General features: G+C 37.1%; 1 pseudogene; it reads right to left on the bottom strand.

Annotated features, from left to right (window-relative positions):
• Positions 1-11,309: 11,309 nt before the first annotated feature.
• Positions 11,310-11,809, bottom strand: LOC142841385 (small ribosomal subunit protein uS19 pseudogene; annotated as a pseudogene).
• Between the last annotated feature and the right edge of the window lie 15,304 nt (positions 11,810-27,113).

Genomic DNA, 27,113 nt, shown 5'->3' with positions numbered 1-27,113 from the left:
TTATAGAATCTTCCATTTAGTAAACTAATAGGTCATTTCTAATCTGAACCCAACTACCCTCTAAGGCAAAAAACCAAATAAGTAGTTCTTTAATTTACAATCAAAGCACATTATAGAGAATTTTTGACTGAGACTCCAGCATACTTACAATAAATACTATTTATTTGAGACCACTTTCTTTGGAGTTTCCATACAAGAAAACTCTTTTGTGCAAGATAAAGGTGGTACCTGATGAAGGGACCTTTGAAAACTCAAAGGCTTGTTTGCCTCCAATTTCATATTCATCTCATAAAGTCATGTCAGTTTTTCTAGTGCTGCTATCAAGTAAAGTAGTCAAAGACTGTGTTTTACAATAAATCATTTTCAAGTCCTTTTTGATATCCTTACTTTTGCATATAGCACTGAAACCTGAAATGGCAAAATTAGAATAAATCTCTCTGAGAAATGTTCTCATTGCACACCTACACCTTTTCTGACATACAGACACTCAGGTTGCAATTAAAGAATTGTCCTCAGTATACCAATTCTAAATTTACACTAGCAGTGGCTAGAGAGAGTAGACTGAATATGATATTTAAGTTTATCACATACTTTTAAGCCTTTGTACATGTAAAGACAATTTTAAACTAGAAAATGCTAATTATTTCTCAATCTTGCATTTTTCAGTATAAGAAAAGAGTAAGGGGGTGGGGGAGAGGAATGGGGGGAGGAGAGAGGAGTTGGAGGAGGGGGAGGGAAATGGGTGGCAGGAAGGAGGATGAATTTTTTTTCGTTTATTTATTTATTAAAGATTTCTGTCTCTTCCCCGTCACCTCCTCCCATTTCCCTCCCCCTCCCCCAATCAAGTTCCTCTCCCTTGTCAGCCCATAGGGCCATCATGGTTCCCTGCCCAGTGGGAAGTCCAAGGACCACCCACCTCCATCCAGGTCTAGTAAGGTGAGCAGAGGATGAATTTTTTTCAATAAAAATAAATAAATTAATTAAAAAAAACAAAAAACAAAAAAAGTAAAAATGATCATGAATATGTTCCCAAGTGCAGTTTACAGAAACTTACTTATAAACAATGTAGACACTCAGAACTTTTAATAATACTACAAATGCATTCACACCCTCTAAAATTAAAGGAAGGAAAATTAAGCATTGTTAAAATTGTCTATCAAATTTGCAAATAAATGATTACTTCATTCTCATTCGCTGTGCTCAAGGTGAGGTTTTAGGAAGTTAAAGAGATGAAACAATATGGAGGCTAATCATTTTTCTGTATTCACAGCCAATTAGAACATCTGGAAGTGAATTGAAATAAATTAAACAGCTTTGATAATTACCACACTATGACCCAACCTCTGTTTTCACAATGATTCTATAGAAGTTTGAAAATAAGTTGTAAATTAGACAGTGATAGCATTTTCAAGAAAAATCCTTCTGTCTTGTGTTTTGAAGATTTTCCTTCTGTGTGCATCACTGTTGCAACTGAATATGTTGGTGAGCCAAAGAACAGAAAGTAGACTCAACTGTGCATTTAGTGGCATCACTTAAAAGGAGAACATGTTTTCTCTTTTAAAACAACACATATGCTAAGACTCTGAATAAATCATTACATTCTTAAATATGTTTATAAAATGATACCTTAACATATGCGCCAATAGGAGGAGTTGAGCCTTTCACAAGCCTACATTTCTACCAGAGACTGAAAAAATTCAAATAGTTCCTACTTATTTAACTGCTTCCTCTAGTGTGGGTAAATATGAGATCATCTGCTTTTAAAACTATGCTTCTCTTTTTTATCAATTAAGATTTTTTTGTAATACAATCTTCTCTCATTTTACATAGCCATCCCCATTCCCACTCCCTCCCCTCCTCCCACTTCCTGTATTTTTCCCTCACCCCACTTCCCCATCCACTCCTTAGAAAGGTTAAGACTTTCCATGGGGAGTCAACAACTTTACTTCGAGGCAAGGCCAAGCCTGCTCCCTGTATCTTGGCTGAGCAAGGTATCTCTCCAAACAGAATATGCATCTAGATGCCAGTTTAAGCACTAAGGATAAATCCTGGTTCCACTCTCAGTGGCCTCAGAGACTGTCTAATCCTCACAACTGCCCCCCATATTCAGTGGTCCTAATTCGTTCCTATGCAGGTTCACCCGCTATCAGTCCAGCGTCAGTGAGCTTTCACCAGCTCAGTTCAGCTGTTTCTGTGGATATCACTATCATTTTCTTAATCCCTTTGCTCATATTATTGTCCTTCCTTCCCTTGGGCTGTTTTCCCCTAGTGCTTCACTGTAGGTAGATACTGTTTCTGCTTTCATCAGTTGCTGGTTGAAGGTTTTATGATGACAATCATCAGATATCAGTCTGATTACAGGAGAAGGCCAATTTAGGTGTCTTCTCCAATGTTGCTAAGTCTTAGCTTGTGTCATTCCTTGGGATTCCTGGGGATTTCCCTAGTGCTATGCTTCCTGATAGACTTTTAATGGCTCCCTCAATCAAGATATCTCTTTTCTTTCTAGCCCATTTCCTCATATTCTGTTCTGCCCTATCCCTGAACACACCTGGATCTTGCCTGATCTAGAAAGCTTAGCAGGGTTAGAGTTGGGTAGTACTTGGATGGGAAAACTATGCTTCTTTTGATGACCAATGTATAATTAGAGCTAGGTGGCTTGGAGGGGAATTGCATCTTAAATTTGGTATACTATTTCATCATAATTTCAACATATTGACAATTTGCATGACATTTCTTTTTAATGGTTTCATAACTATCCATATTTTTTTATTTTAAACATGATCATGTTTTATCTATTAATACTCAAAAACAAAGGATCTGACAGTATTAAATATGCACTCAATACAATTGAAAATTATATTAAACAAATTAGTATGCTGCTTTAATTTATATAAAAAAGTTAATTTTCTAACATGATTACTAACATATGATAACTAAATTATTACATAAAATAGATTTATAAAAGAAATTCTGCAAAGGGAAAGTAATTTCTTATAAATTCAAAATGTTAAATCTTTTTCAAACATGCATTTAAATTATTCAAAGTTGAATGTCTATCAAATATAAATGTAGGTTAAATACAACATTCTACCTGGACTATAAAAAATAGGTAGTTTAATTTTATTTTTATAGGCTTTATCAACATTTCCCTTCAAAATGATCTTTTCCATTTGTATCTTTTAAGATTTTGCCCTTATCTGCTATTGTTTCAATTTTTTCATGAACATTTATTATTTATTTTATTTAAATATGCATTAAAATTATGTTAGAGGCAATTTCTTTGCAGATAACTTTGTTTCTATTTTAAAACATAACTGATCTACAAGTTTTCTATACACTGGTTTTCTTTCACCAGGAAGGATAGTAATCTGCAACTATTTATTTATTTATTTATTTATTTATTTTGTATTGACTTTTATTGAGCTCTTCATTTTTTTCTGCTCCCTTCCCTGCCTCCCTCCTTCCTCTTTCAAATCCCCCCCCCAAGGACCCATGCTCCTAATTTATTCAGGAGATCTTGTCTTTTTCTACTTCCCATGTATATTAGATCTATATAAGTCTCTCTTAGTGTCCTCATTGTTGTCTAAGTTATCTATGATTGTGGTTTGTAGGCTGATTTTCTTTGCTTTAAGTTTAAAAATCACGTATGATTGATTTCATGTGATAATTGTCTTTCTGTATCTGGGTTACCTCACTCAAAATAATGTTTTATAGTTCCATCCATTTTCATGCAAAATTCAAGATGTCATTTTTTTCTGCTTTGTAGTACTCCATTGTGTAAACGTACCACATTTTCCTTATTCATTCTTCAATCAAGGGGCATTTAGGTTGTTTCCAGTTTCTGGCTATGACAAACAATGCTGCTATGAATACAGATGAGCACATATTCTTGTGGTACAATTCAGCATCCTTTAGATATATACTCCAAAATGGTATTACTGGAAAAGAAACTTTTACACCAAACCAGCCACAAAAACTTGAACTTCAAAGCTGTCCTGTCTGCAAGATGTGCTGGGGCAGAACAGAACCTGTGGTCAACCAATGTCTGGTTTAACTTGAGCATACTTCATTATAGGGAGCCAATGCCCAACACTGCCTGAATGACCAAGAACAGCAGACTAGATAGCTTCAGCACTGAGGGTTGTACTAAACATGACTGGGGAAAAATTAAAAAAAAATGATTTTAATGATATTCTGTTATATTCATAGATTGGTGCCTTGTACATTCCTCATGAAAGAGGCCTCCATGGTAAGCAAATGGGAACAGGAACAGAGACCTTCAGCCAGGCATAATGTCAAGAGAGTCTAAACTGGAGGTCTCCATAGAGACCTTCATCTCAAAAGCTTGGAGAATTCTGAAACATGAGGGCCTACTTTGTTGGGGTTTTTGTCCTGCCCAGTTCCCACAGACAGTAAGTCCCAAAGAAAATCACACAGAGAGTCTATATTAGATTATAAACTGTTTTGCCCATTATCTCAGGCTTTGTATTAGCTCTTATAACATATATTAACCCATTATTCTTATTTCTGTTAGCCACATGACTTCGTACCTTTTTCAGCAGGGCAGGTCACATATTGCTTCCTCTGTGGTCTGGACAGAACTGCAGGAAGAGCTTCCTTCTTCCCAGAATACTCCTGTTCTCCTTGCCCTGCCTCTATTTCCTGTCTTCTTTTCCTGCCTATACTTCATGCCTGGTTACTTACCAATCAGCATTTATTTAGAACATATTTGACAGAATACAGAATTGTACCACACCACTTTCCCCTCTTTATTTTTTTAAACAAAGGAAAATACCCATAGTCAATTTTTGGAGAATGTGGGTGTAATTTTCCAGGCTACTTCCTGCTTGTTGGGGGCACTGATTATCTTATGAGGACCTAAAGAAAATTTAGAATTATGATCAAGTCCTGACTGGAGTATCCTCTGAGTCTTTATCATCTCAGGTAGCAGTCTTGAACCTGTTCTGGATGTAGAACTCAGACATCTGGGCCATCTGTTCCCACCAGAGATTTCTCAGGTAGACTTCATTGATCAAACCTGACTTTTCTTAACTCAGAATGAATACACAGGCTCCCATTTCCTGTGGAAACAAAAGTAAAATCTCTTCTCCAAAGTAACATACATTTGATTTCAATTTTGAAGTCAAGGTATTTTCAAAATACCCATCTTGGATTAATTCAGCAGCATTTATAAGCAAATATCTTTTTAGCAGCTCTTGCTCCTTCCTTAGCATTCAAACAATTCAAGGAGAACATAATAATACACAGTATCAAGATTCTCTGTGTGTTTTCCATCTTTATGTGGCTTTATTTTAACCTCTATTTATTTTATTTTTACTTTTACTTTTTGAGACAGGTTCTCTGTATATCTTTGGTTGTTCATGAACTCTCTTTGTAGACCAGGCTGTCTTTGTACTCACAGAGATCCACCTGCCTCTGCCTCCCAAGTGCTGCGATTAAAGGCATGTGCCACCACACCTTGAACTCACAGAAGTCCATCTACCTCTGCCTCCCAAGTGTTGGGATGAAAGATGTGTAATAACACACCCAACTCCTCTGTTTCTTTCTTTTTTTTTAAGGACTTTAAGCTTTTTTGTTACTCTCCCAAACTTGCAAATATTTCTTAACACACAGTAAACCATTTAGAGGTTTATTTTTGAATCTATCTTTACTGTATACCTCTTTTTTTCTGACTACATGAGTCTTTAATTTACCAAGAAATATGGGTAGGATTAAAGCCGTGGCTTTGATGGCTGGATCCAGCCCATTCCTTAGTTTTCTGTGATTCCAGCCTTATGACAGAGGTATTGGCTGTACTCATGTTTATTACCACAACTCTATGGCATTTCCAGATCCCTGCCTGCAAGCAAGCTGCAGCAGTGTGCTCACAAACCACACTCAAATGCTCCATAGTCAGAGCTTGAGTTAGAGTTTTCCCTGGCAGTATGGCCCAGAAAGCTGGCATTTTAAACATCATGGACTTTTTCCTGCTATAGTTGAAAACCAAAAAGCATGTGGTTAGCTTTTCATCAACACTATGTAAGTGTTTCATGGCAGGACCTCTTAAAGGTGCTGCAAGGTTTTGCAGCTAATGCTGAGCCAGGAAGCCTATCTTATATGAAAGTGCTTGCCTCTAGCAAGTAGAGCAGACCTGAGAAATTGCTTCTACCAAGAAGCCATCCCTTACTCTATTCTTTTCTGTCTAGAATTACTTCCCAAGCTCTGCCAGGGTTTATGTGGATATAGTTGTCCACGTGGATGCCATTCTGAAACATGAGGAGCCTGCTTTGTTGGGATTTCTGTCCTGCCCAGTTCCCACAGCAGGTAAGTCCCAAAGACACAGAGAGTCTTTGGTTATAAACTGATTGACCCATTAGCTCATGCTTTATATTAGCTCTTATAATGTATTTTAACCCATTATTTTTTATCTATTTTAGCCACATGGCTCAGTACCTTTTTCAGTGGGGTAGATCACATCCTGCTACTTTTGTGGTCTGGGAAGGACTGCAGGAAGAACTTCCTTCTTTCCAGAACATTCCTGTTCTCCTTGCTCCACCTCTACTTCCTGTCTGGTTGTCCCACCTATATTTCATGCTTGGCTACTGACCAAGCAGCATTTATTTAAAACATAATTGACAGAAAACAGAATTGTACCACACCAGAATTCCATGGAAGAGGGGATAAAATTATAGTAGTCAGAGGGGATAGAGGATGCCAGGAGAACATAGAGAACTGATTCAACTAATAGGAATCATATGGGCTCATACACACTTTAGTAGCATGCATGGGTCTACACCAGGTCCGCTGCATATATGTTGTGGCTGTTGGCTTGGTATCTTTGTTGGACTCCTGTCAGTAGTAAAGAGTCATTTGGCCTGTTCTTGAGACTCTTTATATAGGGCTTTCTTGTCTATCCTTGATACGAGGCCTTTTGCCTTGTCTTTTTGTATCTTGCTTTGTCCTGTTTCGTTGTTGCCTCTTGGATGTCTGGTACTTTATGAAAAGAAATGGAGGAGGAATGTATCTTTGAGGGAAGGTTGTGAGGGAGCTGGAAAGAGTTGAACAAGGGGAATCTGTGACTAGTATGTGTTAAGACCTATTTTCAGTTTTAACAAAGCCAACAAACAAATCAACAAAAAGAACAAACATAAAACGGTATAGGGAATGGGTAGCTGTGATCACAAAGGAAAGAAATTGCAGAGACCATAATTAATCTCCATTATTTACTTTCTTTAATTCACTAAGAACAAAAACATCTTACATTTCTGCCATGCACATGCACAATTGTGTCTTTTTAAAAATTCACTACAGGAAAAGTTGACCTTTAACACTAACAGTAAATTTATCCTCATAATATATTCAAAACCTTCAGTTTACCCTAGAAGTTTTTATTACACTATTATATAATTTTGATACTGGAAATATGATGGATTATTATATAACAATATGGAAAATTAATAATTTTCAAATATATACATTTGAAGCTAAGCAAATAACATGAGTAATTAACACTTTACTTTGCTGTTTATTTAGAAAGAAATGGATATTTGCATATCAGAACTGTTGCAGCAACTTCTATTTCTGAATATTTCTCTTTTTTTCCCTTGTCAGATGGATCCCACTGTTTATGTTTGAATTTAGGACTGATTAAAAGCCTATCTCCCCTTCCCATCTGACTGCGATCTTTCCAGGAAGGAAGACAATTCTATATCAAAAACAGTGAGGCATCTTACTCTCTGTCTTTCAAAACACTCGAGGTTAAGAGAACAGGGAACAGTTAGGTAGAAACAAATTAGTCCAAGAGACTGATGTATTTTATAAATTCTTAAATCAAGAGTAGACTTTGTTTTTCACTGAACATATGGAACACATGCAAAGCTTTCTCTACACCTTTTGAAATCTTTTATCTTTGCCACTATACTGCCAGATAAATATTTGTAAATAGTGCATTTGGCTACACAAATATTTTTCCTCATAAGCATAAGAAATTCAAATTAAGGACTATTGAAAATAAAAGCACATTTTAAATTTGGAGAATGTAATTAAAATATCAGATTAAATATATGAGCTCTTCAATGACAGCTAAATAATATTTAGTACAACTGAAATCAATCATGAAAATACCCTTCCAAAATGTTCAAGGTCATAAAACTTCAGTGAGCCTTAGTATAGAATTTAAACTAGCATCTTTTCCTAAATTATAAAATGTATCATGTTCACCATCCTTTAAGTGATTGTATTATTGTATTAATAATGCTCAGAAATGCTTGATTTGTTCTACTGGTTACTGTAAGTCCCCAATGAAACTCAAGTTCCTGAACTCTTCTTAATTGCATCTTAAATAGGCAACTTTAAATGAGAAAAGTAGTAAAGGTTATTTCTTTTAGTATCCTTTTGATTTAGTTATCATTTCAGTCCTGGTGAGAGAAAGAACTGATTCATTTTTTTTTAATTTACTTGCGTGATCATAGTAAAGCACACACACATACAGGAAGAGAGACAGAGAAGAGAGAGGGGAAGAAGAACATACTGTAGAATGACAAGGAGTCAATTTTTCCAAGGTTCCACATTGGTGTCTTAATACTATTTGGCAATATGCTTAATTTGAATGTTAATTATATGACTGAGATGTGTTTTAAATTATATTTGTTTGTTGTCAAATTACTGGAAATTTACTTGTTAACAGTTGGGTAGAGGAAAACACTTTTTCAGGTGCAATAAGAAATAATGCTTCACAATCAGTGAAAAGAAATATTTTATTATATACCCTAGTTCTCCAAATCATATTAAAAGACAATATGCAAACTAACATGATGCTTCATAAATGGCAAACAGGCTCAACAAATAGATTACATTACAAGTTAAAAATATAAATCCACACACCTACGCATTTCTAATAATTTATAATGAAGCTAGAAATACACACTGTAAAAAAGCAACCATCTATAGCAAATGATGCTAGTTGAACTTGATGACTGTATGTAGAACATACAAACATGAAAAATAGATCTATCATGATACACAAAACTCAAGACCAAGTGAACCAAAACTTCAACTCAAAACCAGACACACTGAATCTGGCAGAAGAAAACAAAACAAAACTGAGAAACAGCCTTGAGTGCACCAGCACAGAAGATATCTTCTTAAATAGAACATTGATAGTGCAGGCACTAATATCAACAATTAATAAATGGGAGTTTATGAAACTGAAAATCTTCTGCATGCGAAAGAATACCATTATTTGTGCAAAATACAGAATGGTAAAAGGGTTTTACTAAATTTAAATTTACTGAATTTTAAAAAATGAGGTATATGTATAAATAAATAATTCTTAAAAGAGAAAGCTCAAATGATTAAGAAACATTTAAGAATTGTTCAAAATTATAAATCATAAGGAAAATGTAAATAAAAACTTTCTGATGATTTCATTTTACAGCTGTAAGAATGACTAAGAACAATAATGATTTTTTGTTTTATTTTGTCCTATCACATGTCCTTGCTTTTATCATATATATATAATTTAATTTTTGTCCCTTAAATGACTGTTTTCTATTGAGAAAAAGAAAGGGAATGGATCTAGATGTGAGAGGAGGTGGGACAGAACTGGAAGGAGAAGGAGGACAAATCATAAACAGGATATATTGCTTAACAAACTACTTTTGATAAAAAGAAAAATATAAAAAATATGGTATCATTTTTTGTTCTGTAAGCACTTCAAACAAGATCAGATTCTATTTATAGTGTGTAAAATCAGATTTGGTCTGTGAATAATATGTTGTATATACTAAACAAATGTATGATTTTTTTTATTTTGTGAATTAGTGAATCATTCACAATAATCTGAATTAAAATATGATAGAAAAGTATAAAAAACTTGGAAACATTTATACTTGCATTTTTTATCAAGATGGGCTGAAATTTTCTTCTTTGCAACATAGTTCTGGAAGTCATACATGCCTTGATGCTAAAATTAATTGGTTTTAAATTTGAATGTATAATTTCTATTATGAATCTCATAGCTAGTAAGTCCTCTTGCTGTTCAGAGTGTTTTTATGAGCAACAATAGAATCAACTGAGAATTCCATAGAGATTTTAGAATCTCCAATCCTATCCAGAACTGATAGAATCACAATATGTCTCAAATGAATGTTTTCCCTTAAAATGCAATAGAAAGAAGGAAGAGGCTTTAAACCTCTTGGTGCTTCTTTGAATTTTCTAAACCCCTCTTTCTATAAAGTAAGAATACTTCTTACAGGTCATTATATATATTAACATACACAAAGATCGTTAATGATACCTCAGAGTTCATTAATTGGGTGAAATTAGCCTGCATGTGAAAATAGCAAACTTATTATAGTGTATTTTATTAATGCATTCACAAGTGAAGTAGAGCAGACAGAAATGGATAAAAGATAAGTAATTATGTATGTCCTTAGAAAATCAACTCAAAGAAGGAGACTGTTGTAGAGTGATTTCTCTGCTTTGAAAAAATCCTTCCTGGAGTGAGCCTCAGGAAGAAATCAAAATGTCTGTTTCTGGAATTTCATAAAACTTTCATGATTCACAACGACTTTGCCCAATGTTATGTAAAGAATAACTATTGCTAAGGAGAAGATACTCTCCAACCTGATTAGCTTGCCTGCAAATTATACAAGGAGCTTGACAGAAGAAGCTTTAGTGACTCTTTACCCATGCTGGGATGGTCTTTACACCAATACAGCTCTAATAATTCCATTAAATTCACTGATTCCCTCAGCTGGAAATTGTGAAATTGTTATGCTTGTCTATTCTCAATATCTTATCTGGGTTCAATTAATGCTTGTTTTTATCTCTCCAGAAAATTTCACATAATAAGGAAAAGTGAGGAAATGAATTATAAGGATAAAGAAACTGTCAATGTACATAAGGGACACTTTGCTAGCATAAAACAATTCTTTGACCACAAAACTTAGCAAAGATAATAAATTTGATACACTATACAATATTGTGGACTCAAAGTTTTTTTGTGTGTATGTTAATAAATTAATTGAAACTTTATCCTCCCCCACACAACAATCATTTTAGACACTTAAATTGCCAAACAAGTCTTAGTGACATGATATAAAAAGCGGGAAGGTAGAGGCAGGCGGATCTATGTGAGTTCGAGTCCAGCCTGGTCTACAAGAGCTAGTTCCAGGACAGGCTCCAAAACCACAGAGAAACCCTGTCTCGAAAAACCAAAAAAAAAAAGGGGGGGGGGGTGTCAGCCTAATAAATACAAGTAAAACTAAATTTGTACTTTAATGTTTTTCTTTCTTTCTTTCTTTCTTTCTTTCTTTCTTTCTTTCTTTCTTTCTTTTTTTGACTGGACATGAGTTTTTATTGGCCACAGCTACTTGAGGGGTATGAAGCGTGAGGAGTTGATGGCACCAATGCCAGGCCGGCTGTGTTTCATAGACTTGTAGGTAATGGAAAACTCGCCCAGGTAGTGGCCAATCATCTCACGCTTGATCTCCACATGGTTGAAGGTCTTGCTGTTGTACACGCCCACCATGATCCCCACCATCTTGGGCAGGATGATCACGTCCTGCAGGTAGGTCTTCACCACCTTGGGCTTCTCCATGGGTGGGACCTTTTTCTTAGCCTTTCTCAGGCGCTTGAGCAGCGAGTGCTGCTTCTGCCGCGGGCTGCGGTTGAGGCAACGCCTCTGCCGGGCGCTGTAGAGCTGTATCAGCTGCTCATAGGACATGTCCAGCAGCTGGTCCAGGTCCACGCCACGGTAGGTGAACTTGCAGAAAGTCCGCTTCTTCTGCTGCTTCACTTCGGCCATCTTGGTGGCGACTCGGAAAAGCAATGTTTCTTAATCCTGAAGTAATAGACTAATGCAAACTTGATGACACAAAATTCACAGTTATGCTTCTCAAAGATAATCTGTCCTTGATTTACATCCACATTACTGTTTTTGTGGTCATATTGCCTCTTTTTACATTGGTTAGAGGCCATCTCTTTGGTGATTTCATAGCCTTTTAAATTGGTAAACAGTATGGCTCATCACAATACACTAAGTCTTTTGATTTGATTTCTTATATATGTCTTGAATGAGCTTCTATGTAACGTCCTTTCCTCTTCACAAGTAAAAAGTCCTCACTTTCACTACTGTAACTGTCTTTTCCTTAGTTCAGATCAGCCAGTTTATACAATAGTATGGGCAAACTAGTATGGGCAAAAATAAAATTAAATTGTTCAATTTCTGCTCTTAAAACAGCTAAATTAGCCAGGCAGTTGTACCCCATGCCTTTAATCCCAGCATGCGGGAAGCAGAAGCAGGCAGTTTTCTGAGATTGAGGTTAGCCTGGTCTACAAGAGGTAGTTCCATGATGTGGGAGTGATTTCTTATTAATACAGAAACTGCCTAGACCCATTTGATAGGCCAACCCTTAGGTAGGCGGAGGAAACAGAACTGGAATGCTGGGAGAAAGAAGCTGAGTCAAGGAGTCGCCATGGTTCTCCCACTCCAGACAGACGCAGGTTAAGATCATTCCTGGTAAGCCAGCTTGTGGGCTACACAGATTAATAGAAATGGGTTAGATCAATATGTAAAAGCTAGCCAATAAGAAACTGAAACTAATGGGTCAGGAAGTGTTTAAAAGAATACAGTTTCCGTGTAATTGTTTCAGGTAAAGCTAGCCGTGGGGGCGGCCGGGTGCCAGGGACGCAGCCCAGCCCCTCTTATTTCAACAGTTCCAGGAAAGGCTCCAAAGCTATAGACAAACCCTGTTTCAATAAACAAACAAAGAAACAGAAAATAAAACAAAACAACAACAAAAAAACCACAGCTAAATAACTCCACAATGTTTCTTTCACATACATTATCAAGGTTTATATGACATTGATTTGATCTTATCACATCACTGTACAGTTTCCAATTTATCTCCCTTTACTTTGCATATGATATACCAAGCCATAGATATTTTTGAAGAGTTTTAGTTCCTTGAGCTTTCTCTAGATTCTCTTTGCTAATCATGAATGCTACCTCTCTTCCATTTCTTTCATCTCATCCTAATTTACTGCACAGTTTTTTGTTTGTTTGTTTGTTTTTTCCCCTTTAATACAATATAAAATATCCTCGAGTTTTGGGACATTGATCTCTCATGTACACTTTCATCAACCCACTTATAGACATATAGTGTAGATACTGTTTAAATGTTTTGTTGAAGTAATATTATTCTATAATCAACAATAATATTGTTTTTTAATTCATTTAGTTCTGCAAATAGACTCTATCCTCATCATACGAAAAATGTAACAGGGATATAAAATAATTCCTTAATTTTACTTATGATTAATGAAAAGACAAGTAATTGAAAAACTGCCAAACAAAATAATAGCAACTTTTTATTTGCTAGAGTATCTCAGATGCTTACAAACACTCTTTGGTAGAAACTTTTGATGTTCCCATTTTATAGACCAATAAGCTGAGACAAAAGTATAAATTAAGGGAAAAGTTAGAAAGGAAGTAAATGGTGGAACTTTTATTGAGATATATGGAATGATACTCTAAAATATAGATCTCTTACCATTGCTTTGTACATAGTAAATATTAGTAAAATTAAATTTATGATACATCAAGTGTTGTTTGAACTGAGGAACACATATTGATTCACTTCATTTCAAAGTAGTCAGTGAAAAACTATGTAATATTTTGTCTCTGCACTGCTTATAGTTGAGTGTAAATTCTGAAGAAGATAATTTTACCAGGAAATAATGTATTGTTTAATAACTAGTGAGAAACTAACAATTTGTGATTGTAACTCTACTGTACTTAAACATTTGCACATACAAAGTGAACTCTTTTAAAACTGTGATTCAATAATTTAAAATAACATCCCCAAGATCCTTTTCAGGTTTTATTTTATCTCATAAATGTTATGGTGTATGACTCTAAACCAAATGGAAGGCCACTATTGGATACCAATGTGACAACTTCCAAGAGAATTCCTTAATCACTAGAATGTGCATTTTAGAAGTTTTTATATTGTAGGTGTAACATTCAGTGTGTCCTACTATTCTCTGTTAGTTGTAATGACAAAACTGTGAGATTCAGGTTGGAAAGTCCTGTTAGAGGGCCAAGAGACATGTTTTCCTCTTCTGACTTTCCTGAAAGATATATCTTTCCTTAGACCAGTGATCATTTATGTGTGACCTCTTCATAAGTCTCAACACCTGATTCTGTAAAGTTACTAAGCACTGACAACACTAAGTCTATTACTTTTGAATAACCATTTTAGACATCAGCAATACATAATAACACCTTTTTTCTCCTACTGCTGCTTTGTGAAATAATAAAGGATGAGCATTACTTTTGCCTGGAATCACAGACTTGACTAAATAAGAGTATATTACCTCTAAAAATTCATAGTTTGGGGTTCTGTTCTGCCCAGTTCCCACAGCTGGAAAGCCTCCCCGCCAAAAAAAAAAAATCACACAGAGGTATATATAAGTTATAAACTAATTGGCCCATTAGCTCAGTGATGAGGGAGAATTGTCTGTATTCTGTCAATCATGTATTAAATAAATGCTGATTGGCCAGATAGGAAGTATAGGTGGGAAAACAAGACAGAAAATAGAAATGATGTAATGAGGACAGGATAATTCTGGAAAGGAGGAAATTGATTCCTTCCACTCCTGCCCAGACCACCGAAGCAACAGGATGTGATCTGCCTCACTGAAAAAGGTACTGAGCCATATGGCTAACATAGATCAGAAAAATGGGTTAAACATGATTTGAGAGTTAGCCAATGAGAGGCTAGAGCTAATGGGCCAATCAGCTTTATAACTTATAGAGATCTTTGTATGATTTTCTTTGGGGCTAAACAGTTGTGGGTTACCTGATGGGAGGACAAAAACCCCAACAACAAACAAGCTAGCCCCCCTTTATGTTACAGCTCAGGCTTCTTATTAACTCTTACAATGTATACTAACCCATTATTCTTATCTATGTTAGCCACATGGCTCAGTACCTTTTTCAGCAGGGTAGGTCACATCTTCCTTCTCTGGTGGTCTGGGCAGGAGTGGAGGAAGAGCTTCCTTCTTCCCAGAATAATCCTGTTCTCATTGTCCTGCCTCTACTTCCTGTCTGGTTGTCCCATCTATATATCCTGCCTGGATACTGGCCAATCATCAATTATTTAAAATGTAATTGACAGAATACAGAATTGTCCCACATCAAAAACTCCTTTGAGAATATCTATATTATGTCATGTGTGAGCAGAAAATTACTGGTATGATATGAGTAGACAGTGCGTTCACAGAATATTAATTATAAAGCAGTGATAATTGAATAATACATGATAGTTGTTAAGCGAGTTTTTTCAAGATCTGCTATGCCAGGACTCAACGCCCAGTCAGTAATGAGATATTATGCTACACACCTTAGGTAAGGTGAGTTGTCAGCAGCAGTGATCGGAATATGCTATGGTTATCTGGCTCCAAAAATATGATCCATGCACGGTGTGAGCAAAGGATAATAAAGTATCTGCCAGCAGAAAGAAAAAAAATCTGTGCAGTTACATACCACATTTCTGGTATGCTATTTGTGTGGATATTGGGCACAGAACTACAGAGGACAGAATAAAGTCTTGACAACTAATTCCCTCATATGATTTGCTCTTTCCTCTTCAGGCATTGTATAAAATAATAGTAAATATCAAATCTCAGAATTACTAACTGTTCTTCTTCTTCCCGGACTAGTGTTCTTCTCGAAGATGAAAGGAGGACGCAAGACACAACAAAACCCACATGACATGAGGTTTATTGCAGTGTGAGTAACAGTAAAGGGAGAGAAAGGGAAAGAAGATGAATGGACAGCATTCCAGCTTTTAAAGAGTCTGCCTCGCACATGCGTCAAATGCCACATTCTGCGCCTGCGCAGCCTTTGCGTGGACCGCTAGGTGCTCCTGGGAAATGTATCTCCCCAAGCCAGTGACGCTCAGGGGCCTTCTGGGGAATAACACTTCCACCCTTTTTGATTTATTAAAAATCTGGGGGGGTTGAGGGTCTTAATGGGTAGGGAATAGGGGCGTAGCCTGGTCTCTCATAGCTTCTTCTTGTTGACTTTGTGGGTGTAGACAGTGTGTCCTGGTGAGCCTGTCCTGTTTGCTGGCATCCTGGGATGGCTGATTGAAACCGCATCCATCTGTTTCTTAAGGAACTGGGTCATCGCATCAGCCTGGGTCTTGAGGGACTGGGTCATGGCAAGGTGCTAAAAAACAAAAGTCACATTAGGAGAGGGAAAAAATTAAAGGGGAGATTTGAGGGTGGGCTTCAGGGTTTTGGGTTTTCCAGGCCAAGAATGATAAAAAATTAAATGATAATTATTCCATTTGAGTACTTATTCCTTTCGAGTCTGGTCCATTTAGGTGGGTCAAGCTGGCTCCCTGGAGCTTAAAGAAAATGTCTTAAAAGAAATAAATTCTTAACCATGTATGATGTTTGGGGCATTACCTTAACATTCAGGAGACACTGCTGCAGTCAGTGGCGAATCTGTCATGTCAAGGAACTTTGTTAAGAATTTGCTTACCACCTGAACTTTTCGCTCCATGTCTGATGATGATTCCTGTAACGACAGCTGAGTGGTTATTCAGAAATTTAGAAAAATAGGAGAAAGGAAAATATGTTGGCACAAGAGAGTTGAGTGAAGGACAGGACCTCTATTTTCCTTGGACTGGAGTCCTCTGGAACTTAAGAGAGCAAGGTCCTGTCTGAGTTACCGTGTATGAGGGATTGTCTTGAGCTGGAGGAGTAAACGATTTAAGATGTGACAGGTGAATCCAGTGAGGAATTCCCTCAAGCTTAGCAGCTATGTGAGTCAAAAAGAATTACTCTGAGGGGACACTGCCATTTTGGGGGAAAGAGTGAGGGACATTGACCTGGGGGGAAAATAATACCTGATCTCCTATTTTAATTGGCAGTGGACATGGATTAGTACATGGTTGAGGTAATAAGTGGTTGATAAAATCCCACAGTAGTGAGCATAGATGGGTTAGTAGTGGCGTGAGCAGGTGATCAGGAAGGGGGGAGGTTTTAGGTGGGAGGCCGGGGGTTAGAACAAGCCGCCCATACTTGAGATCGAAGGGTGAGATAAAAAGGGGACTTTTTAAGAGGGCTCTAAGCCTGAGGAGGGCCAGAGGTAGGAGTCTTACCCAGTAGAGGTGAACTTCCTGGGACATTTTTACAAAGGTGTCTTTTAAAGAACGGTTAGTCCATTCTACCTTACCTGAAGACTGAGGGTGGTATGGGATATGGAAATGCCAGGGAATGTTAAGAGCCTTGGACAGGTTTTGAGAGATCTGGGAAGTGAACTCAGGGCCATTATCTGACTGAAGAGAGGTTGGAATTCCAAACCGGGGAATGATTTCTCAGAGAAGAACATCGGAGACTGTCTGGGCTCTCTTGTTGGTGGTGGGGAAGGCTTTAACCCACCCAGACATTGTGTCCACCAAAACCAGGAGATATTTAATTCTTTTGACTGTGGACATATGAGTAAAATCCAGCTGCCAGTCAGTTCCCGGAAGGGAGCCCCTGGCCTGGTGAGTAGGAAAAGGGAAGCTATGGTATTTGGTCTTGGGATCTGACTTCTGGCAGATCTGACAGGAGGCAGTGATCGCCTTTAGGAGCCTGATATCCTCAGGGGTGGGTTGGAGGTGCGCTTTAACAAAATGAAGTAGAGCTTTGTTATTAGGATGAAAGAGCTGATATAGGTAGGACAGGATCTGTTGTGTGTCAGGAGGTGTCTGTGAGAGTGCGGGCTGTACTGTAAGAACTCCCTGAGGTGACTGAGATAGATCTGGGCTCTGGAGTGCTGCTCTCTTAGCTGCTCTGTCAGCCCGATTATTTCCCTTGGAAACAATGGAACTGTCAGACTGGTGAGACCGACAGTGAATAATTCTTATAGCTTTAGGGAGATGGAAAGCTTTTAACAGGTTCATAATATAACCTGAGTTAGTTATGGATCCTCCTTTTGTCATAAGAAGCCCACGCTCCTTCCAGATAGCTGCGTGGGACAGGAGGATATGAAATGCATACTTAGAGTCTGTGTAAACATTTAAAGATTGTCCCTCGGCTAACTGAAAGGCATGGGTGAGGGCTATCAGCTCAGACTGCTGGTTAGTATTATGGGCAGGGAGTGCCCCTGCCTCGACTATCTCTGTATCTGATACTATGGCATAGCCTGCTCTACGGGTCCTATCATATAAAAAGGAGCTGCCATCTGTGTACCAGATATAGGTGGCCTGGGACAGGTTGCCCTCCTGTATATGTGAGGTGTGGGGCAGTAGATCATCTAAGTTCTCTATGCAGGAGTGGAATGAGGAATCATTAATATTAGGTTGAGGTAAAAGATTTGAGATATTAAGAGGTGGGCAGTATTGAAAGGTGAGACTGACATCTTCTACCAGCGCCACCTGGAGGGAAAGGACTCAGGAAGGGGTAGAGTTTGTAAGCCTTTGTAAGTTAAAAGGTTGGACAGATTGTGGTGAGAGAAGACTGTGGTGGGTGCCCCAAAGATTAGTTTCTTTGACTTACGAATAAGAAGCTCAGCAGCCACCAAAGCACATATGCAGGGTGCTAACCCTGAGTGGTGAGGTCCATCTTCTTTGACAGATATGCTACAGGTGCAAGAAAAGGTCCCAATTGATGTCCTAAGACCCCAAGGGCATATCCCTCCTTTTCTGCTACATAAAGAGAAAAAGGACGAGTTAAATCTGGAAGACGAAGAACTGGAGCCTGGATAAGGGCTCATGCAGGGAGCCGAGAACTGCTTCATATAGGGTACAGGCGAGGAGAGAATAGGAGGGGATCCAGTTACAATGAGTATATGATAATATATTCAGAAATAACCAATGAAAATGAACAAACAAAAGACTTTTCATTAGCAAATTACATATGCATTTTTAGTGGAGAGTCAATACTGTGATATCCATACTAACAAATGGGGATAATCACTTATAAGATGACCAAAACACTATACACATCCTTAATTTTGTATTCTTGCTGATAGAATTATTAAATGTTTTATTTATTGTTGCTGAAGATGTCATTTGGATCAGACTTTTACTCTGTTATGACAACTCATGTATGTATACATTATGTAACTCAAGATACCCTTGACTCCTCTTTCAATTTCTGAAGTTCTGAAATTGTACAAATGGATTACTATTCCAGACTGGAGCTGTATTTAAATGATGTGACTATACTATAAAAACTTTCTCTTGTAAATCAAGTTTGGAAAGCTAATAAACTTCTCTATTTTACTTTGCTCCTATCCAACTATTTGAGAAATGATATTATAATGATAGAGAGAAGTTTTGAAAAGCCTACTATCTATTTTTGTGTTCTTCTCTCTCTCTCTCTCTCTCTCTCTCTCTCTCTCTCTCTCTCTCTCTCTCTCTCTCTCTGTGTGTGTGTGTGTGTGTGTGTATAATTTATTTTTATTTTTTATTATATTTTTTAAAAAACATACCAATCCAAATTCCCACTCCCTCTCCTCTTCCCATTCCCTCTACGCACACTCCCACCCCACCCCTATAATCCTAAGAGACTGTAATGCACTTTGCTTTGAGGAAGGTCCAAGGCCCTCCCTACTACATCTAGACTGAGCAAGATATACATCCAAAGAGAATAGGATTCTAAAAAGCCAGTACATACAGTAGAGATAAATCCCAGTTCCACTGTCAGTGGCCCCTTAGTCTGTCCCAGCCATACAAATATCAACCACATTCAGAGGGACTAGTTTGGTCCTATGCTTGTTCATTCCCAATCCAGCTGGAGTTGGTGAGCTCCCAGTAGCTCAGGTAAACTATTTCAGTGGATAAACGCTTCATGGTCTTGACCTCTTTGCTCATATTCTCATTCTTTCTACTCTTCAACTTGAACTTGGGAGGATGACCTTCTCCAAATATAGGAGGATATACTGTGCTCTGCTGCTAGAACATCCAAACAGTCTCTCAAGGTCCATTTGTCTATTTTCTTAGAGAAAAATATTAAATGCTTTATTCAAAAATTGCACATTCTTCCAATATTCCCTGTCAGGTTAGGGTAGAGATAAGTTCGTTATTTAAATCATCATAGTATCTAATTAAACAAAAAACAAAATATCAATGACATAAAAATAATATATTGTTGCGCACACCCAAATTAAAAAAAACAAAATAAAATATTAATAAAAATCAAGCAACTAGAGAATATAATTTATCATTGAAAGTCACTATAGTTTTATATAATTATACCCTTTATTTTATCAATAACTTAAAAATATAGAATTACTTTCTAGCACCAAAGTGTGGTCTGTGAATCAATCATGTCCTCAATAACTCACACTTATTTAAAATGTGGTTTCATTCTGAAAGAATACATAGGCATATCTTTATGAGTTTAAGGCAAGCCTGTTCTTCATATATAGGTCCAGTCAATTGTACATAGTGAAGCCCTGTCTCAAACAAACAAATAATGGAGGTAGAAATTAGGCTTCAGCCTTTTAAGAACATAAACTGTATTTTAAACAAAAGCCTTATATTTTGGTGCACAACAGTTTGAAAAGAACATGTTGCAAATATAACACTCAGCACTAAATTGTAGATCTCTATCAAATCCCTCCTCTCAAAGCTCAGGGTACCCATGAAGAAGATGAGGAAGGAGCTGAAGAGCCAGAGGTGATGGAAGATACCAGGAGGAAAAGGCCCCCTAAATCAACATGAACAAATCCCATGTCTACTCTCAGGGACTGAATCAGCAAACACAGAGACAGCAGGGGCTTGCACCAGGTCTTTTGCATTTATATTATGGCTTCCAGTTCAGTGATTTTATGGGACACCTGAGTAAGAGAAGAAGGGAGTCTCTGATTCTTGTGCTTTCACTGGAGCTCTTTTCCTTCTGCTTTCTTTTCTAACTTCAATATGATAGTTTTTGCTTCAGCTTATTACATTTTATTTTGTTATACATATGTATTTTACACATATTTTGATGATTTTTGGTAATTTTACATCATGTACCATGATCCTACTCATTTTCCCATCCTTCTGTATCTGTCCTTCGCACTTGAAGCACCACCCACAAGAAAAACTTATAAAGAAATAATAAAAATAAGAAATAAAGAAATAAAAATAAAAGTAAGACTATTAATTGGAAAGCAAACATAAAACAAATCAAAAAAAAACAAGAAAGGAAACAAAATAAAGAAAAAACCACTTTGCACATCCATCTTGCATACACCTCCAACACCTCTTCATTTGTCTTAGTGGCACTGGAAAATGGTGTGAATCATGTAGTGCAGCCTTTTGTTCAAATGGTTTTACTCACAAATTTTCATGTGTAATGTGTTGTTCATCCTGTTCAAGGCATCTGGCTTCTGGTATGCCATCAGTATTGGGCCCTCACTGAAACTTTTGTCATATATCCTTCTGTTGACCTTATTCATGGAGGTCCTGCGACTATGGGCTAAGATTGTTCAGGACCAGTCTTTTCATATGCGTGTGCAGATAGATGGGGTAGATGCTGGGTAGTGTTAATGCAAAGCCCTGAATATGTACCTGAGAAGTAGCTTAGTTGATCAGTCCTGGATAGTGGAAGCGCAACCCTCAAATGAGTGGTGAACCGCACCCCTCAAATGAGTGGTGAACCGCACCCCTCAAATGAGTGGTGGAACCACGTCTGCCATACCCATAGTGAATGGTGGGGACAGTTTTCCCCAGTGGGGGGGCATCTCTCCATTAAACAGTGGTACAGATATTGCATGCCAGGGTCATTAGAGCCATTCTTCCAGGGCCACAAGAGGTGGAATCAGCTCTTTGGGGGGGGGGATGTCTCCAGGGCAGTAAGGGGCGTGGCCAGCTCAGTATGTCCCTAGCACTTCAACCCATGATTCAACACATATTTCTCATGAGCCCCTGTGGTAACACAGGCAATGGACATCAATATAGACCCTAGTGGCAGGAACACTAGTGATGGGGAAGCTCAACCAATCACATCTGGTTAGGGTGTGTCCACCTGCAGCCCAGGTAGAAAAACTGGGAGATGCAGGTGCGCTCTCTCTCTGCCCAGTGCCTGCCGGACCTACCGGATTTTGGAACTCCCATTCTTATAGTGTTAGTTTCCCATCTTTAACCATTAAAGTATTCCTGTTACTCTTGAGCTAGCCTGGTTACTTATCATAACGACCTAATTCACCAACACTTGGTGCCCAATGTGGGGCTACTACAGTTCTTTGTAGTACCCAGGCTGGCCTCGAACTCATGATCCTCCTGCCTCTGCCTCCTTCAGCAAATCCTACCCGCGTGTGCCACCACAGAGTTTCTGTCTCATGGCAAGAGCCATGATATGGGACAGAAGGAACAAGATAATTTATAAACTTTCTTTTCCTTTCCTCTTATCTGTTTTTGTCTTTATCATACATTTCATTGGATACATATGTCTGTATATGTCTATATAGATCATGCTTAAGTTTTCCACAATGGACAATGAATTTTCCTGCAGTGATCTTTGAAGTTTCAAGGAAGAAGATGAGGCCCCAAAACAACAACTCCACCTGGTTAATATGACATCATGATGCTGATAGCACTACTACAAGACCTGTTTTTGGTGCCAGCTGCACAAGATGGTTCCAACTTGGTTAGCTGAAATGTGCACATCTTTTACCACATTCCAGCCAGACCTCCACAAAATGCTGAGGGACTATTTGCAATTTTACTAGACCAAAAATTAATCTTGGAGTTTAACCATCATTTATTTTCAGAGGATCCCCTAGGAAGAACGCACCGCCATAACACCTGGAAGCAATTTTAAAGGATGATGTCCCCTCTCCCAGCAAAGTTCGCCTCAGGCTTAGAGACATCAGTTAGGGGTTAGTTATAATTGGTATATGATTGAGGGATGGGGAGGAATTTTTAAGCTCAGGGATCTTCTTTAAAAAAAGAAGAGGGATAATTGGATGATGGGATAATAGATTGGTATTTGTGAGTTATTGTTTTTAGACAATTATATTGGTATCAATTCCTGTATATTGATGCAAAGTTAAATTATATTGAATATTGTATACATGTATGCTTCTTCCTCTGTCTGAAACATTGTTTATGCATTGACATATATATTTAACATATTGCAGTGTACATTAACTACTACCTCTATCAAGATACTTACACATTGTTTACATTTGAAGATCATTATTCTTATTTATTGCACAGTTGTTTATTGTCTTAGTCTTTAAGTTAGATAGGTATTAAGTGTTGTAAGGAGCGTGGTGGGCTGCGTTCCCAGCACCCGGCCGCCCACCCAGTTAGCTTTACCCGAAATAATTACACAGAAACTGTATTCTTTTAAACACTGCCTGGCCCATTAGAGCTCTTATTGGCTAGCTCTTACATATTGATCTAACCCATTTCTAATATCCGTATTGCCACTTGAGTGTGGTTTACCGGGATGAGTCTAACGGGCATCCATCTCAGAGAGGAGAGTCATGGTGACTGAGCTCACTTCCTCTTCCTCCCAGCATTTTGTTCTGTTTACTCCACCCACATATGTTCCAACCTATCAGGCCAAGCAGTTTCTTTATTAATTAACTAATGACCTTCCTCCATCAATTAAGAATTATAGATCAATAGTCATCTATGTTTGTCATATTTATATTTAGGCTCATCAGGTTTTTTAGATACATGGAGATTTTATTCCGTATAGATAGATAGTCTTCAACCTCTTCAAAGAGCTGTAGAAAATGGCCTTTAATCTAACTCAGAGTTCTGTGGTAATGAGACAAAATTGCTCCTGGCAACACCGATTAATTCCCGAAAGAATGTTGAGCACCAAAGTCTCTCCACCTAGAGCCTTCCTAACTGGCCTTTGGGCAAAGAAATGCCCATACCTCAACCACTGACATAGATATAGAGTATTCATAAATGGATAAAAGAGGACTGTCATATCCTGCCAAGACAGGGTAAGATAGTTTTAAAACTTTCTTGCCTTTAAAAATGGTACATCAGTTATGTTAGGCCTTAGCCAAAGTTGGTTGCCTCAACATCGCAAATGAGACTTTGGATGATTACCCAGGTAGTCAGTTGTCTTTGTCATTTGTTGCATATTTTGGAAGTTTCTCGATTGTACTTACTTTTTACTAAAGTAATATTGCTTCCCTTCTCAGATCTTTGATGGAGTTGAAGATTAAATAATTGTAGTTACCTCCTCGTGATTTAGCTAAACTTAATTTGAATACATTATTTAGACTCCTTGAAAGAGAATGCTTAGTGAAACTTTTGTTATGCTTTCCTTGCTAAATATTGTTTATTGTTTGTAATTTTATAATTGGTATCTGTTCCTATTGTATATAGTTGTATTGGGTTTGGATTGATCTTGTTTAGACAAATGGGGGAGATGATGGGGAAGCTCAACCAATCACATCTGGTTAGGATGTGGCCACCAGGAGGCCACATAGAAAAACTGGGAGGTGCAGGTGTGCACTCCCTCTGTGCAGTGCCTGCCGGACCTACCGGATTTTGGAACTCCCATTCTTATAGTGTAAGTTTCCCCTCTTTAACCATTAAAGTATTCCTGCTACTCTTGAGCTAGCCTGGTTTCTTATAACGACTTAATTTGCCAACACACCAGGAACCCAGGCAAGATCATCTGAAACAGCTTTGGCACAGATATCACCATGACCCTGTGCAGTCTTCTCAAATAAGGTTGGGGTCATCATGTTCCCTGAGCCCCAACATGGTTCCAGGAGGCAGCACATCCTTTGGAGGTAATAATGGCCACAGATATTAACACAGACCCTGGTTGATGTAGGGCCATGAACCCAGACATGGATCTTTGTATAAGCTTGGGCCTAGATGACACTGTGACCCCAGGAGACACTGTAGGCTGCTTAGATCAACACAGCACTGATAGCTGCTTATCCCCCGAACTCCAGTGTGGCCATAGAACTGGAGAACTTGGACATCCTTGTGGTCTTTTGTAGCAACATTGGCCATTGATATCAGCAAAGATCCAGGCTGTATATTTTTTAAAAGAATGAATGAGCAAATGAATGTATAAATAAATGAAATAAAACCTAATCACTTGGGCAAAAGTCAGTAACTGAGCTGTCATTTATATCTCATGGGAGAGGTAAAATCAGTTTTCTCCAACAGAGTGATAGTGAGCATATAAACCATTCCAAGATAGGCCTCATATTCAGGAACAAATGACCAACATATAACAGACTTGACAGTTTTTTTTTGTGTGTGCTTTCATTTCATTACAGTCTGGTGGTATATTTGGGAGGCATGTTTTATTTATTTATTTTTTGGTTTTTAGGGGTCTTGTTGTTATATTGGTTTTTTGTTTGGTTTTGAAGAAACAAAAAGTTGGGTGATTAGGGAGGGAGAGAGGATCTGAAAGGACTTGAGGGAAGGGAAGAATATTAAACCATTTAAAACTTGTTTTAAATAATAAAAACCAAATAAAATGTATTTACACACACAAACACAAACAATTCTGAACATTTTTCTTTTACTTGATATATACATTGCTACCTAAATAGCAGTGGTCTTAAACAAACATGTTGCAAAAGCTTCCTATTTTATTGAGTAGGTAAACAAATTTCATAAATTTCACTATTTCTTCTGAATTTCACATCATTATTTCAGGTCTCTTATAGTCCAGTTAAAAAATAAAGATTTTATTGTATAGATATTTATGGAGGAACATTTTGGTATTGGAAAATTCTAGTCTATTTCATGATAAAATATTGAAGAGTTACTTCAATTCCCATGTATACTCTATTTCTAGCTTTATAGCTTATATTTATTTGCATATTCTAAAGCCAAGAATACACAAGAGCAGTAGACATTGTTCAATTACTGGAAATCAAACAGAATTTCAATATTTAAAAGAGATACTATATCTTTAGTTGGTTTTGTATTTATTTTACAATACAGGAAACATTAATGTTAGATTTTGGTCCTGTGTAAGGAGGGTACTAAATGTTAAATTTATATTAAGAGATAATATAAATGATAGTACTATAACTAAACACTTGAAACATATCAAACTTAAAAACTTTATATTGAATATCATATTGCTCTTAAAAATAACTTCAAAGACTCATTACTAGCTTTCTTTCTTACCATTCACTTATACCTAATTTCTTAACCTATTGACTAAAAAATATGTTTACAATAGTATTATTTTTAAAACACACTTTATTCTCTCTGGTTTACTCACTTCAATAAACCATGGTTTTAATTTCATGATTTATTGAAGTTAAACATCACTAGTAACACATAAGTATTACTGTTGTTGTTTTATTAATTCAAGTAAAAAATTAACTGTTATAAAATCTCTTAAAAATTTAAATGATCACAATTTTATAAGTGGAACATCTTTTATTATCCAATAAGCATTTTGAAAAAAAACATTTTTGGAATTAGTAATGACATTTAACATGATATTCCAGTTTTCTTGATGAACTCACAACTTTTGATCTATGTAGTTTTCTTATGTTTTTACTTTGTTCATTTACTGCTTTTTTACCTCACATTCTTTCTTCAGTATTTGAAATCTGTATTTTATTCTCCCAAATGAATCCTACTCCTCTTTTTTTTTTCATATTTTTCCTCATGGATCTCAACATGCTGTGTGAACTTGGACATGTTTCTTAATGTGTTTCAACCTTGCTTTCATTAAATAAAGATTGTGGACAAACATACTTATTTAAACTATACATTATTTAATTATTTTGCTATTTGAGTTTATAATATGATTATATAATTTCCCCCTTTTTTTTCTTTGCTAGATATCTGTGTACTTGTCTCTTCCAATACCATGTATTTTCCATTCCCCTCATTTCCCCCATCTACCCTTGCAACCTCCCCCACCAAAACCACACAAAATTTTAAAAAAACACAATAAACAAAGAAACAACACAAATATAAAAACAAAACAAAACAACAACAAAAATAATCATATAATGGAAGTTGTAGTATAACAGTTGAATCAGTTTATCCTTTAGTTTGTCTGTCTTTGCTTGCAAGTGTACATTAATAGAAGTCAGTGGTCTGACTTGAAGCCTATGATTTCTGCTATACCACCAATAATGGAATCTCACAGGC

Source organism: Microtus pennsylvanicus, chromosome X, assembly GCF_037038515.1.
Source record: "Microtus pennsylvanicus isolate mMicPen1 chromosome X, mMicPen1.hap1, whole genome shotgun sequence".
Lineage (NCBI taxonomy): Eukaryota > Metazoa > Chordata > Mammalia > Rodentia > Cricetidae > Microtus > Microtus pennsylvanicus.
Note: the sequence above shows the minus strand (reverse complement) of the source record. Positions and strands in the feature narration are given on the sequence as shown.